The sequence below is a fragment of the Talpa occidentalis genome, unplaced genomic scaffold (genome assembly GCF_014898055.3).
Source record: "Talpa occidentalis isolate TD23 unplaced genomic scaffold, MPIMG_talOcc4v2.1 talOcc4.14, whole genome shotgun sequence".
NCBI lineage: Eukaryota > Metazoa > Chordata > Mammalia > Eulipotyphla > Talpidae > Talpa > Talpa occidentalis.
In genome coordinates, this window is record NW_023601433.1 from 10,304,683 (window position 1) to 10,317,399 (window position 12,717).

At 40.6% G+C, this 12,717-nt stretch overlaps 1 long non-coding RNA gene across 1 annotated transcript; it reads right to left on the reverse strand.

Moving 5' to 3' along the window:
• Positions 1 to 2,325: 2,325 nt before the first annotated feature.
• Positions 2,326 to 12,645, reverse strand: LOC119245186 (uncharacterized). The gene is made up of 4 exons (XR_005125192.2): positions 11,864 to 12,645; positions 6,583 to 6,728; positions 4,564 to 4,628; positions 2,326 to 2,492 (listed from the first exon to the last, which is right to left on the reverse strand). It is a non-coding gene; the product is annotated as an uncharacterized LOC119245186 (long non-coding RNA).
• Between the last annotated feature and the right edge of the window lie 72 nt (positions 12,646 to 12,717).

Consider the following 12,717-nt stretch of genomic DNA (forward strand, 5'->3'; position numbering starts at 1 on the left):
CACACATATACACTCACACAAAACATTCCTCACAACATATATACAACCCTGCACACATATAATTCCTTCACACATACCCACAGTTCCCCCATACATACCCACAATCCCTATACACAATACACATACAAACCCCTAACAAACCCCCAAAACACACATTCACAATTACACACACACACACAAGCCTCCCTTCCACACACACTCACACCCTTTCTGTGCTGGAGAGATCCTCCCTACTTGGGGTTCTGTGACACTTTCCAGTCTCACCACTTCCTCTCTGCTACATCACTTTGCTCAGGGAGCTTGTCTGGGAGCAGGGCACAGGTCACCCCAAGAGACTAAACTCCCCCCTGGTTGGATGGACAGGCTTCACTCACCATTCACAGGCAGTCCCTGCAGGGCTATGGGGCTCCAATGAAATGGAATGTAACGAAGGAAGAGAAAGAACAACATGGCGGTACTCCCAGGGGCTTTGTTCATTTAAGGTGTATATTGCACTTGAAGCAATTTTAAAACAATCGCCAAGCAATAGAAAACATTTTGACTAACAGAAAACATGAGATGTTTAATTTAGCTCATTTGGTTACATTTGTTTCTTTATGTACCATGTATGAGTGACGTCATTTGTTTCCCTCTGACTTATTTCACTTAGCATAATACCTTCTAGATCTATCCATGTTGTTGCAAAATATTAGGATTTCATCTTTTTTAAAGCTGACCAGTATTCCGTTGTGTTTATCTAGGTATCATGTCTTCTACATCCACTTCTCTATTGATCAGTACTTAGATTGTTTCCAACTATTGGCTACTATGAATAATCCTGCACTGAAGGTTGGAGTGCACATATTGTCTGAATCCATGTTTCTGTATTCTTCAGGTCAACACCCAACACTGGGATAACTGGATAGATGGGGTTTCTCTAATTTTTTTGAGCAATCTCAGAAAACTGATGCGCTGAGTTACATTCCCACCAATGGTATGAGGGTTCCTTTTTCTCAAAATCCTCTCCAATATTTGTTATTTCTTGTTTCTTGGATAATTAGCACCAGCTTTTACCACCAGAACCTCTGCAGGGTCTGGATTCCCATAGAGCTGGGACTCTGGTCCACTGTGGCCAGTGTCATGCACTCACCCATACTCTGCATTGGGTACCCACCAGGCACACCCCCATGGGCTTATGTTCCTGCAAAGGAGGGACCCCAAAGACATTTTGTGGATAATAACATTCCAGAATAATATCACATGAGTCATCCCAAGAAAAATCAGAATTTTTCTGGCCTTCCTTACATGTATTTTATGGTTTAGTATTGATTTCATTTAGAATTAGTAGGGGGTGGGCCTCCCTGGTGGCGCAGCGGTTGAGCGCTGGGTTGCGACACTGCCCGTAGCCTCTGCAGTGCCAGTTCGATTCCTGGCTGCCAGGCGAGGGTCCCACATGGCACGCAGACCTCTCATGCCGCCCACTGCTCCCCTCAGCAGTGTATTTCATCGGTCTGCCTGTTCTGTTCCCTGCTCTGGCTCTGGTAAATTCTCTCACCCTCCCATGCTTCTGACTGTACCCAGTGCTGGTATAAAATAATAAATAAATCTTTAAAAAAAATAGAATTAGTAGGGGAATGGAGGGTGAGGATGAAATCATAATCTTTTCAGAGGTTGAAGACACTAAAGTCTTAATCTTGCTAGTATTAGGGTGTAATTTTTATAACATTTAATTTATAAAGATTTTTTTTTTGTCCATAGTTGGATTTTTTTAATTCCTCAATGGTACGAATTGTATCTTCTTTTTCACTTTATCCCAATATCTAGCTCAGGGCTAGAAGAATGAATAAGTAATTATTTATTAGTCATAACTGAATGAGTCATAAAATGAATAACTGAGTAATTAGTGTTCATTAATTAGTCAGTCTATTTTCCATTGCCTCCACTGGACTTCAAAAAGAACCCTAGTATAATTGGGTCCAAAGCTTGGACTTATCATGTTATATTGTAATTATAAGTTTATATGTGTATCTCTTATAATGGAAATATGAGTCACGTTAGAGAAAAAAATATTGTAATAATAGGAAGCAATAATTGGTGAAATTTACAACATACCAGACACTGAACTAAGTATTCACATAAGTTCTTTTATCTCTTTTACAAACCCTATGAAACTGATAAATTATCAATCTAATTGTACAGATGAAGAAACTCAACTTTAGAAGATTTAAGTGACTTATCCAAGAACACACAGTAAGCAATTAGTTGAGCCTGGGTTTGAGACAAACAGCCTGTCTCCAGACTCTGCTCAGACTGCATCAAAACAAAGAGAATTTCAACACTGATTTATTCAACAGGTAATTGCTGCACATCCCTCCCAAGCTTGGGAATGTGTTAGGTCCTTAGGATGAAATGATCAGCACCACAGATATACTTCCTGCCCTTGGAACTTGAAGTCCAATGTGAGTTCAGTGCAGATTCAAATAAGTACACAAGTTTGTAATCATAAGCTCTGTCTAAATGCAATAAAGGACACAGGTATTATAAGGGTGACAAGAGGGGCAGCTTGTGTGTGTCATGAATGACTTAATCATAAATGATAAATACAGGGATAATTAGTGGTTATTAATCAGTAGCTACATTCTCCATTATCTCCACTGAATTTCAACAGAACCACGGGGTAACTGAGTCAAATTTTTGAACTTATCATGCTATATTGCAATCATCGACTTATGTGTCTCATGTATGGAACAGTGACTTATACTAGGGAAACAAAATTATAATAGTAAGAGCACCAGCAGAACAGCACCTCTAAGAAGTGACATTTGAGCTCCAGTTTGCAAGATTTATAGAACTTAATGACATATTGGATGCAGGAAATCAGAAAAGATTTGGGACAGTTTTTTTGCTTTGGTTCTTCTAATCCAAATGCTAAAGAAAGAACTGAAGTGGCTGGCAGGATTGTGTGAATACCCATGTACATATATAAGAAGTAGAGGAGAAAGAAAAATGAAATGGTGGGACATAAAATGGGGAACATCCAAAAGGAATGATTAATGCCCTGACCTTTGCCCTGAGTAAACTGTCAGGCTGGGAGCTATATGGCAAAGGAAAACTCGCCAGGGACTAATGGCCCAGTGCTCACAACAGCGACCCAGCCCGACTGCTCTGTGTGTACACCACACCCAGACACAATGAGTTATGGAAGGGTGAATAGGTGGACCTCTCAGGAGCAGCTTTCTAGACTTGTCCTGAAACTGTCGAGGCCAGGACAAGGAGACCTAAGAAGTTTCCATCTTCCAATGAAGAGGGGCAGAGCCTACTTCAACCAGAGATGCTCGGCTTTCATCTGTTCCACGAAGGACTCTACATCCTATTTCTTTTGTAGAAGGACCTATAATGCTACCATCTATATACATTTGAAAGTGTAGAATTCAACCCAAGCTTTTCATTTTGCAGGCATTTAGATGTTTCACCAAGACCCTTGACTGTTTAATATCAGAACTGGGACAGCCCCCTGCCTATGGGGCTTCTAGAATTTCCAGCATTGACAGCCTAGGGGTCCTGAATCATATGAAGCTTTCAACCCTAATAGCCACATGCTCTGACCCCAGGGTTAACTAGAAGCCATTGTGTGTCCAGAAAAACTACTTCTGTGCAACCTGATTTGGCTCCCTCGTTATCCACTTCATGGAATTATTGTGTGTCTAGTTTTCAGGCAAATATCTCCCTTAAACATCAGCATGCCTGAATTAAAAGTTGGGGGACTTGGTGAAGAGGGGGAATCTCTTAATCATAGAGATAGTTTTTCAGTCATCTAAATAACTCTGCTTGTGATCAGTAACACAAGAATCCGGCACAATCTTGGATCCACAGCTTGCGCATCTGTTCATAGAGATTCCATTCCACAAGTCATCCAGTAAGTGACCTACAGCCTGGACTGAGGCCAGAAGCCAGGCAGATAGGAATTCACTCCCAACTACCTCCATCTAGCAGTCTGACCTCATGCAAACTCCTTATCCTCTGATGCCCAATTCACTTGACTAAAATGCACATGGTAGGGCCTTGCTGGTGGCACAAGGGGTTAAGCACAGCACTACAAGGCTATCCTCAGCCTCTGCACCATGAGTTTGATCCCTGGCTGGCCAGGGATCTACCCACATGGCACAGCAGACCTCTCCTGACTCACCTGCTGCTCCCCTCAGCAGTGTATTTCAGTCAGTCTGCCTGTTCTGCTCCCTACTCTGTCTCTGATGAACCCTCTCACCCCCTGCACCTCTGGCCTGTACCCCAGTTCTTGTATGCATAAATAAATAAATCTTTAAAAAAATAAAAATGAAATGTACATGATAACTGGACTTATAGAATAGCTGTGAGGCCTCAATGAGATAATGAAGGAAAGGTATTTACCTTCACAGACTCTTTGGTACACAGCTGGAACTCAGTAAATTTCTGCTATCATTGTTACTGTACAACTTGTTCCCTTTATCATTCTATAACCACTAATACCAATGCCAACAGAGATGATCCAAATGATTTTTTTAAATATTTTGCAAAACAAGAGCAATAAAAAAAAATTAGTGGTACCACATAATCCAGTCAGCGACTTCCTCACAAATCATCATCCATTCAGCAGGAAAATTATGAACTGTCTGGAAATAATACAGTAAAGGTTGTCAATGACAATTAGAGTACATAGAGTCTAATATAGACTCAGCAATGAATCAGAAATCTTTTATTTTACTGAAATCCATTTATTACAAAAAAATTCTGGAACCACTTTACCATAAGTGGACATCATTTAGTGCTCAATTACAATGAAATTCCACTGGAAGTATATATTAAATGCAGAACATCTACATTAATACCAGGAGAATTTGGTGAGATTGATGTTATTGCAATGAATACCAGATGAATATTAAGTACCCCACTTAAGCCTGCCAGGTTTTTGGGCTCAGACACTGCCTCCCCTCTCCTTGCTCCTATTATCTCCATTTCAGAGGAATTTTCGTGTTGTTGTTCTAGAGGCAGGAGTTAGACACAAAGTCTATTTTTATTTACTTGTAGTCTGGCTTAGAAATGGATGGCTCTCAAACGTTGATTAATCAAGACACATTGTACAATCATATTAAAATCACAGACACTCTACCACCACCATTTAAAAGCAATTCATTTTCCAAAGAGCTATAGATCTATGTAACGGGAAAGTCTGTAAAAGGAGGTAATTTCAGACTAAGCACTCAAAAGACATTTTAATAGCTCCAACATGGATTGAACTTAGTAGAGCAAAGAAATCTCAGTTGAAGAATTAAGACCTGCCCTAACTCAGCTCTGATCAAACTCAGAGCTGTTAACGATTCAAGAGGGGCGATGCGGATAAAGGAGCTGTCTCTTAACATCCTAGCTCAACACATGTTATTTGAGCTGGGAATGCACTTCTTTTGGGGTCCTTTTATGCTCATCAAAAAAATGATGCTCTTCCTATTTAGGAGATGAGCAGGCATGAGGTCAAATTTCTATTATGAAATATGGGGTCCTAAAAATGTAGGCAAAAGCCATGGGTTTCTTGCCATTTGTCATGCTAAATTCCTGGCAAGGAAGTAGGGTGCATTTCCCCAAATCCAGGGCAGTGGGTCACTTGCCTGCCCCTCAGATGGTCCTTTGGGTCCTAGCTCGACCACTTTCTACTTGCAAAATGCTCACACCTTCAGTTTCTTCTCTGGCAGAATGGCAGTAGCCCACTGGCCATGCTGCTGTATGGAGTAAATGACACATGCAATTGAGAGTGTCCGGGACAGCAACTTCCTCAAAGACTATGCAGCCAGGGCCCCCTCTTCTGTGTTGGGTGGCAGGAGCTTACTCTAGAAATCTACTCCTGCGCCAACAGCCATGCAGAAATTGCTCCAGACCCCACCTCCACCTTGGTTTAGATCCTTTCCTCTAGACAAAAAGAGTCTGATTGCTCCCAGGTCAGTGGCCCTGCCTGTCCCTTGCTGGCCAGCCCCTGCCTTAGACTTTCACCACATGGACCCAGAGTGGGGCTCAGGACCCAAGTTCTCTCCTCAACTAGTATGGATAAATGCAAAGTTGGAGGAAATCCTAAAGGAAGTCTATGCATACATTTGCCTACCCACTGGAGGGGAAATAAAATTCATTCATAGATTTGTTGCATGCTCGAAAACTAAGGGCCAGCTCTCACTCTCCCCCTGGAGGCTGGTATCTTCCTTTTGGATAGAGACTCTACTCTGAAATAGGTTTTAAAAATCTAGATGTCAGGCTCATCTTGTAAAACCAGGAGTCCTGGTTCCCACACACCACAATTGGCTGGAGCTCAGTTGATGCAGCCTTTTAAGAGGGTCCCAACACCCCTCTACCATCTCCAGGAGGCCCTCAGGGCCTCCAAGATTGGCCTAATAATCTCCACACACATCTGCCCTATTCCTGCCATTATTAATATAAGCTTGGTTACTCTGCAGATAATAATCCCAGCATAATCCTCCTAGCACAATGAGACAAAATGAAGCCACATCCACGGCAATGTGACAAGAGAAAACCGAAGGTGCTAAAAAATGAAATATGTGTTAAGTCCCCAAAGAAGTTCATTACCTGAAGGACACATTATCCCCTTCTCTTCCCATGAGTCAGCACAGTCAGTCGTCATTCCTAATTGGTTTAAAGCTTAGTATGAAATATTAGGATGCCACTGGATGTGATGACACAGCTGTATTCCTGCGGGGACAGCTGAGACGAATCTGTGTGGAGTGGAGACAGGTGGAGACAAAGGAAGCAGGTGGAAATGGGCTGTAAATACACTATAACTTAAAAAATAATGGGGCGTTTTTTCCCTACAGGTTTCTGGTGCTCCATCACTAATTAAATATTGAAACTACAAAAGGAGAAATAAAGTTTTGTGGCTTTTTGGATTTAGGGCATAAATGTAAATATTTTGTACCATTAACTGCAATTTCATTTGAAAAACACACGTCTGGTCTGGGAGCATTGAGTTGTAGGCACATGAGCTGAGAAGGGAGTCGATTTAAGGAAAATATTAGCCGTTAATGGCGACATCCATTCTCCTTTGTGCTGTAAGGGAGGGCTGGAGTGGTTGGCTCCAGGGCCATATTTTTCAAGTTTAGAAAATTAATGAGCCTTTTAAGCAAAATAGTAGATTCCCTGTGATAAGGATTGCAGTCAAAATCACATCCCCACAGAGCAGAAAGGCTGCTGCCAAAAGCAGAAAATCAATAGGCAAATTGCTTGGAATTCTTGGGTGATTCACACCAGAGAACAGTAGTTGAATCATTTATGGTCTCCATTCTCCACACTTGCAATGAAGAGGCACTTGGAACTCTCAGGCATTGATTCTGGATCTTGGCTTCAGTAAATGATTTATAACTCCATGAAAAGAAACAAGAAGTTACTGGAACCACAAGAGTCACAGGCACATAGAGTTGGCTTGGCCATTGTCCCATCACCAGTGACCATGCCACTTGCTCTGCTAACCCCCTCCGCAGAGTTTACAGGGAGGCAGTGGGCCTCATGAACAGTTCCTATTAGAATAGATTTCCATCTTCCAATTTTTCACCCCAAAATCTGCCTCTCTACAAATTCCCTCATGGTTCTATACTGCTTGAAGGATAAGAAAGTAGCTTCCCCTCTTTCCATGCAAAACTCCAGCATCTGAACTTCGAGTCAAAAGACCCCATTCTCTACCCTTCACTCTCACTTGCAGCCAAGGAGCCTCCGCTTGCTCATCTGTGAAATGCCTTCCATGATGCCCTCCTAAGGTTTCCATTTGGAGACACAGTGAAGTCAGATAATCTGTATTTAGTCAAAAAGGAGATGGTGTGGGTTGGCAGGCAGACCCCATGCCTTACTGCCAGATGTCCTTGAAGGTAAATACAGAGCTTCAATGTGTGAATTGGATGAAACCACTTAGGAATCTAGAATAATCCAACTCATAGAAACAGAGAGCAGAAAGTGATTTTCCAGGAGTTCAAGAAGAGAGAAATGGGAACATATGAGTCAAAAAGGGCAAAATTCTAGTTATACAAGGTGAGTAAATCCTTAGAGAGATCTACTATACAGCACAGACTTTATTGTTAACATGCAGTATTGCTTACTTTAAAATTTTCAAGAAGGGTAGATCTTATATTAAGTTTTTTCTCCCCCCAAAATAGTAGTAATAATAAAGAGGGAAAAGGAGATTTTTGGAGGTGATGGATCTGTCTGATGGTAGCATGGATTTGCCAATGTACACTCACTTCCTGGTGGACCAAATGCTATTTCATTCTCAGTGACCCCAGATGGTTCCCTTTGCCATAGTGGCCAATAGTCAACAAATATCTCAATTAACAGTATTCTTGGATTAAAAAAAATGTTTTTCTCCAAACCCATCTACCTGGAAAGCTTTTGGAAAAGGTAAAATATTTAGCATCCCATCTTGGGAAAAATATTTCCAGACATCCTTGGATGATTTTGGAACATCCATTTTCAAGAACATTCTAGGATCATTATTATCAATTATAGATTCTTCATGGCAGAAACACACTCTATATGCATGATAGCTCATTAACAACTGAACCATCAAATTTATATTTTTCAAAAATGAATAATTTTATATTACAAAAATAATTTTATATTTATTTAAAATACAAATTTAAAAAAAACTGAACCACTTATTAACAAGAAGCTCATTGAGGGAAAGCAGAGGGCTCAGAATTCACAGAAGATAGGCAATATTCCCAGAAGTTAATGTGGAAACCCTCATTTTGGATTAGTGAAAGCCTTAGTAAATTCCAGCATTGCATAAGCCTGTATGAACTAAAATATATAGAACCAGGACCGACTAACATATATAACTAATAATGATTTTGGAGGGAGAGTGAATCTGAGGCTTGATTGATGGCAATTCTGAAAAATCTCTGCAATTAATATTTAAGTCACCTTAAATCAAAGAGGCAACATTCTAAAGTGAAGGTACAAGAAACTAACTGAGAGAACAGACATAAGTGAGTAATAAAGAAGCGGATCTGAACTGAAATGGGTCTGAGGAGGTTTTCTCTGCCACACTGAGCAAGCATTACTGTAATTTCTTCATGAAGAGGAATTAGTCATAGTTTGTACATGTGGGTGCCTATCACATTGTTAGGTTAACTCTAGTAAACTTTACATTCATGTTCAGTTTTTAAATCCTCTGTTGAAACTTTAAACTCCAGTTTAAAAGTTCAGATTTTTCTGTAGAATAAAAGAAATTGTCACCATTGTGCTTTGTTAGTGGAAACATAAAATGGCATAGCCATTGTGAAAAATTGTGTGGCAGTTCCCCAAAAAATTAAACAAAGAATTACCATGATGCAGCAGTTCTATGTCTTGGTGTTTACCCAAAAGAAATGAAAGTAAGGATGGCAAAAGATATTTTTTACACTATTCATAGCTGCATTATTCACAATAGTCAAAGGGTTGATGCAACCCAAGTACTCGTAGACAAATGAATGGTTTTTAAAGTGTGGTATGTCCACACCACTGAATAGTATCCAGTCTTTAAAAGGAAGGAAATGCTTATTTCCCTAAGCATGATCCCTTCCAGCTCCATCGATGTTGCTGCAAATTGCATGAGTTTATCTTTTTTTGATTACTGAGTAATATTCCACTGTGTATATGTACCACATCTTCTTGATCCAGTCATCTATTTTTGGGCATTTGGGTTGTTTCCATAGTTTAGCTATTATAAATAGTTCTGCTATAAACATGGAGGTGTAGGTGCCCTTTTGAATTAATGATTCTGTGTCCTTTGGGTAAATACCTAGGAGTGGAATTGCTGGATCATATGGAATCTCCATCTTTAGCAGGCTGAGGAATCTCCACACAGCTCTCCATAGTGGTTGGACCAGTTTGCACTCCCACCAGCAGGGCAGGAGAGTTCCTTTTTTCCCCTGAATCCTCGCCAACATTTGTTGTTGCTAGGTTTTTTTTAATGTTCCATTCTCACTGGTGTAAGAGGGTATCTCATTGTAGTTTTGATTTGCATTTCCCTGATTACAAGTGATGCTGAACATTTTTTCATATGCCTGTTGGCCATTTGCATTTCCTCTTTGGAGAAATTTCTTTTTAGCTCTTCTGCTCATTTTTTGACTGGATTATTTACTTTGTTTTTGTGAGTCTTTTCAGCTCATTGTAGATTTTTGTGATCAGTCCTTTATCATTAGTGTCGTGTGCAAAAAATTTTCTCCCTGTCAGTGGGGTGTCTCTTTGTTTTGGTTACTGTCTCTTTTGCTGTACAGAAGCTCTTTAATTTGATGTAGTCCCAGCTGTTTATCTTTGCCTTCGCTATCACTGCTTTGGGTGATGAGTCTTTAAAGACGTTCCTGAGGTGTATGTCATGTGGTGTTTTGCCTATATTTCCTTCTATATATTTTATGATTTCAGTTCTTATGTCTAGTTCTTTAATCCACTTTGAGTTGATTTTTGTGATGGTGTGAAGTAATAGTCAAGCTTCATTCTTTTGCATGTACCAACCCAGTTTTCCCAGCACCATTTATTGAACATACTTTTTTGCTCCATTGCATATTCTTTGCTCCTTTGTCAAAGATTAGTTGACTGTAAATCTGTGGGTTTATTTCTGGATTTTCTATTCAGTTACATTGGCCCATGTGTCTGTTCTTGTTCCAATATCATGCAGTTTTGATTATCATGGCTTTGTAGTATAGTTTGAAATGTGGGAGTGTGATGCCTGAGCCAGGAAAATAAGAAAAATACTGGATGGTCTCACTAATAGCAGGAATTTAGAAAACCAAAATAAGGGACCAGGAAAAAGACTAATTATAATAAAGTTAAAATCAAAATCAACAAGCAACTATAAACCAGAGACACACTATGAGGGGGGAGGGATCAAGGTCAGAATAAGGGGGGGTGGGAATTGTATGGGGAATATAACCAAGATGAAAATGCATACATTGTGCAAAAATGAAAAATGATGTAAATATATATATATATAATAAAATAAATTTTTTTAAAAAAGGAAGGAAATGCAGACACAGGCTTCAGCATGGATGAAATTTGAAGACATTATGCTAAGTTAAATAAGCCAGTCACAAAAGAATAAATAGATTGATTCTAGTTACATAAGAAATGTACAATAATCAAATTCATAGGAACTAAAAGTTGAAGGTGGTTTCCAGAGACTGGCGTCAGGAAGAATATGTAATTACTGATGATTTGATTTGATATATTCAAATCTCTGGTGCAGCATCCATAATTTTAGTTATTTTCTTCTTGTTCTTAAACATATATATCAGGTCAGTTAAAAATCTTGTTAAGGGCCTCCCCAGTGGCGCAGCGGTTGAGCACTGGGTTGCTGGTGCTGGTTCGATCCCTGGCTGCTCCCCGGCCACCGGAGGAGGGTCACACAGGGTGCGCAGACCTCTCCTGCCGCCCGCTGCTCCCCTCAGCAGTGTGCTTCGGTCCTTCTGCCTGCTCTGCTCCCCGCTCTGGCTCTAGTGGATTCTCTCACTCTCCCGCACTTCTGACTGTACCCAGAGCTTGTATAAATAAATAAATGTTTTAAAAAATTAAAAAATAAAATAAAGGATAGTTAGCTTAAAATAGATCATATTAAAAAAAATCTTGTTAACTGAATCCTATGTCTGGATCACCTGTTTCTTTTAACTGTTTTTTCTCCTGATTTTCAGTCATATGGTTCTGTGTTTTGGCTAGTCTAATAATTATTATTTTAATGGATATTGCTTATAAAATGTTTAGGGCCCCCAGGTGATGTAATTTATCACCTGAGTCTAATGAGAGACCATGTTTGTGAAGGATCTGTAAGATGAAGTTAATCCATTTCTTGTTTACTCTCAGTTAAGACAGGGTCCTCCAAAATACTGACCTGAAAGTTTGGCGTGCTCACTGGGTCCCCTCCCCAGAATGAGTTCTGGACTCTGACCTTTGTGTCTGGACATTATGAAGACTTCTGGAGACTGTTGTGTTTTTTCCAGAGGACTTAAGCTGAGGTATTTTTGCCTCCCATTCTATGTAACCTCAAAATTCAGCTGAGGAAAAACCAAGCTGTATGTGTGAGGCTCCCAGGTCTCTCCCTGGTCTCTCTTTCGCCTGCAGCAGTTGCAAATCCTGGACACACAGGCCCTGGCCTGCATAAGTCTGGTCTGCACTTCAAGCCTGGCCCACAACCCATCTGAGAGCAGCTACAAAACCCCACTGACTCTTAGTCACTGTAGCTGTTCACATTCTCCTTGACTTTGCAGTTCTCTGATGCCTTCAAACAGACAATTTCTATATTTTATCTGTTTTTTTTAATTTGTACTCTCTATAACATAATCTGCCAGAAGCTCTCCATCCCAACAGGAAGTGGCAGTTCTCAAAGTCACCTTTCAAACTCACCAACCTGAGTATTTCTCTGCTTCCAACCTCCCAACAGCTCCCACTGAAACTAGAGTAAAAATTATATGACTGGCCGACTTGACCCTGCGTGTCTGCTGCCACCTTCCCAGCCTGACCTTGCAGCCCCCACACTTCCAGGCTCCCCGCTGGCCTGATTTTTAGCCCTCACTCCAGGCCTGGACAAACAGCCACCCACTTGGACACACTGCTGGGAAAGTCCTCCTACGGGTAGGTCTGGCTTGGCAGTTGTGGTTCCTGGGTTTGAGAGGTAAGGAGGCAGCAGACCTGTTTATGACCCGAGCACCCCACAGGCAGGTCACAAATGACCTCATAAAACATATT